Source organism: Micromys minutus (genome assembly GCF_963924665.1).
Source record: "Micromys minutus genome assembly, chromosome: 7".
Classification (NCBI taxonomy): Eukaryota; Metazoa; Chordata; class Mammalia; order Rodentia; family Muridae; genus Micromys; species Micromys minutus.
Genome location: NC_137976.1, coordinates 45,456,958 through 45,459,913, shown reverse-complemented (window position 1 = coordinate 45,459,913; position 2,956 = coordinate 45,456,958). Strand labels below are relative to the sequence as shown.

General features: G+C 40.9%; 1 pseudogene across 1 annotated transcript; it reads right to left on the bottom strand.

The window, feature by feature from the left end:
* Positions 1 to 912: 912 nt before the first annotated feature.
* On the bottom strand, positions 913 to 1,402 carry LOC308422838 (ubiquitin-ribosomal protein eS31 fusion protein-like; annotated as a pseudogene). The gene has a single exon. The product of its transcript is annotated as a ubiquitin-ribosomal protein eS31 fusion protein-like (transcript).
* Between the last annotated feature and the right edge of the window lie 1,554 nt (positions 1,403 to 2,956).

Genomic DNA, 2,956 nt, shown 5'->3' with positions numbered 1-2,956 from the left:
GCAGAGCCCACCCAAGCCACCACAATACACTGTATTTATTTATTTTCTCACCTTTATTTTATAGACAAGATTTCTTAGAAAATAACCTCATAGACAAATGTTACACAAAATAGGAGTTACAGAAGGATGCTGATATTAAGTTCAAAGCAGTGTTTCATTCTACATGCTCATCATAAGTCCAAAGCAACAATTTCTCATGGCTTTATCTTATCATAGGGCACAACTGTGGCTTCACTCTTGGACTTGCATTCTTTTCCTTGAACACAATTTGTCTCAAGCTTATTTCCCTTTTTAGTGTAATTATGAAAGCTCATTGTATTTCTCATTATGCAGCGTTTGTTAACTATTGTGAGGAGTGGGTGTATTCTATTCTTGATTCTAACTTTATCACTTCTTTCTAGCAAAACAACTAAGACCATTTCTTAAAATTTTCTTCCTCATCACGAGGAAGAGTCTGAGATCTGGGATAAAGAAGGCACCACTCAAGAGTCAATGGTGGTGTCCTTACCTGTGACTCACAGAATTGGGGATATAGAACCTGAGGAGGCCACCTCCTGTAGGAGGAACTCTGGTGGAGCAGCAGAGACACCAACCTACCCACAAAACTTTCAACCCCAAATTTATTTTGTCTACTAAAAATGCAGGCATGGGGAATGGAACAAAGTCTGAGGAAATAGCTAACTAATAACTGGCCCAATTTGAGACTCATCAGCCCATGGGCAATCACCAATCCTTAACACTATTAATAATACTGTTATGCTTACAGTCAGAAGTCTAGCGTGGCTGTCCTCTGAGAGGCTCCACCCAGCAATGGACTCAGACAGATGTAGGCACCCACAGCCAAACAGTGGGTGGAGGTTGAAGATTCTTTTTTTTTCTTCCAGTTCCTTCTTTTTATTAACTCATACACAACTACTTGTCTTCTGGTTTGTTGAAGCAGTAAGTCAGACAACACCTGCCACAGTAATGCCTGTCAAAGTGGCTACCCATGAAAACTCCAGCACCACATTCACCAGAAGGACATTCTCGATGAAGTCGGCTGATTTTGCCATTTTCATTCACCTTATGGTATTTCAGCACAGCCAACTTAACCTTCTTCCTTTTATGCTTATTCTTCTTGGGAGTGGTGTAAGATTTCTTCCTTTTCTTAGCACCACCATGAAGTCTCAACACAAGATGAAGTGTAGACTTCTTTTGAATGTTATAGTCAGACAAAGTACATGCATCTTCCAGCTTCTTACCAGCAAAGATCAACCTCTGCTGATCAGGAGAAACTCCTTCACTATCCTGGATCTTGACCTTTATACTTTCTAGTGTCTGATGGTTCAACATGAAGTGTGATGATGGTCTTCCCTGTAAAGGTCTTCACAGAAATCCGTATCATGGTGGTGACTCCACTCATAATGGCAGATTGGAAATTGAGATTAGAGATTCTTATGGAAGAATAGGAGAAAGGATTTTGGCCCCTAAGGGGATAGGAACTTCACCAGAAGGCCACAGAACCAACTAACCTGGACCCTTGGGACTCTCAGAGACTGAACCACCAACCAAAGACCATACACAGGCTGGACCTAGGCCCAGGTCTGTCCTGAACAACTGGAGTGGGGATATCCCCAAAGCTGATGCCTGCCGGTGGGGCATGCCCTTCTAGCTGGGCTGCTTTGTCTGGCTTCTGTAGATATGCCTAGCCTCACAGACACTTGATGTACCAGAGCAGAAAGATACCTGGGGAGCCACACCTACTCAGAGGAGAAGAGGAGGATGGGATGGGGGAAAGACTGTGCAAGGGATGATCAGGAGGGGGGGAAGTGAGTGGAATCTAAAGTTAATAATAATAATAATAATAATAATAATAATAATAATAATAATAATAATAAAAGTTTGTTTTGGAAAAAAGCTTTCTCCCCAAAATTATTTGAATCATCAGAATTTTATAAAATCATTAATTCACCTAAGCAGCATTAATTCATGAAAGTTTATTTTTATGTTTACCTGCAGGAAATCTAATGCCCAGGGATTATTATATTAATCTAATCACAATAGGAAAGGCATATCAACTGCAAGAAGCAATCCTGAGATGAAGACTCTTTGGGAGCTTGCCTCATAGCTTACCTCAGAGCTCCATGCAAAAATATTTATTCCTATAAAATAAAATGAAGCTTAAAAATTACTTTTGATAACTTGAAACACACACATATGTAGTATATTGTAATCATATTTACTATTATTCTCTCTTATGCCTCTTCTATTTCTTACAACACCCTTCCCAATTAGTTCCTTTCTTACTGTTCTGTCGTGTGTGTGTGTGTGTGTGTGTGTGTGTGTGTGTGTGTGTGTGTGTTGTACATATGTGAGCATGAGCAGGCCTAGTGCAGGTAGCCACAACTCTGTGTGCTCATGATTGAGACAGCTATGTCATGTCCAATAGACAGCATTTCATAAACCCCCTCTCTATCCTCTAGTTCTTGCAATACTTTTGCTACTTGCATGAAGTTATTTTGTGTCTTAGAAGGTGATTTAGGGTTAAGAACTTACGAGTCCACTTCCTGCCATCACTTTGATGAGTTATGCATTCAGCATCACCTGTGGAGAAAAGCAGCATTAGCTGGAGAGTATAAATGCAAAAACTCTGAAGGTAATCTGACATGTCCACTCAGCAAAACAACAGCAGTAGGTTCTTCCTCTAGGGCCTGTGACCTCCCCAGCTACGAACCTTGACTACGTCTACAGTACCAGATATGAATTCTAATGGAATAGGTCTCAAATCATCTAGAAAGCAGCTGCTTACCACCGAAACAGCCAAGACACTGTGTAAACAGTAGGCATAAACTGTCTGACAGGTTGGTATTGTAGCATACAGTGGCCTCAGCTGGGTAAAACCATTGATGGCTCCTCTGGTTTGGCAGCTTAGACATCACATTTCAACTTCATGAATGTTAGTCAGCAGGCACAAAGC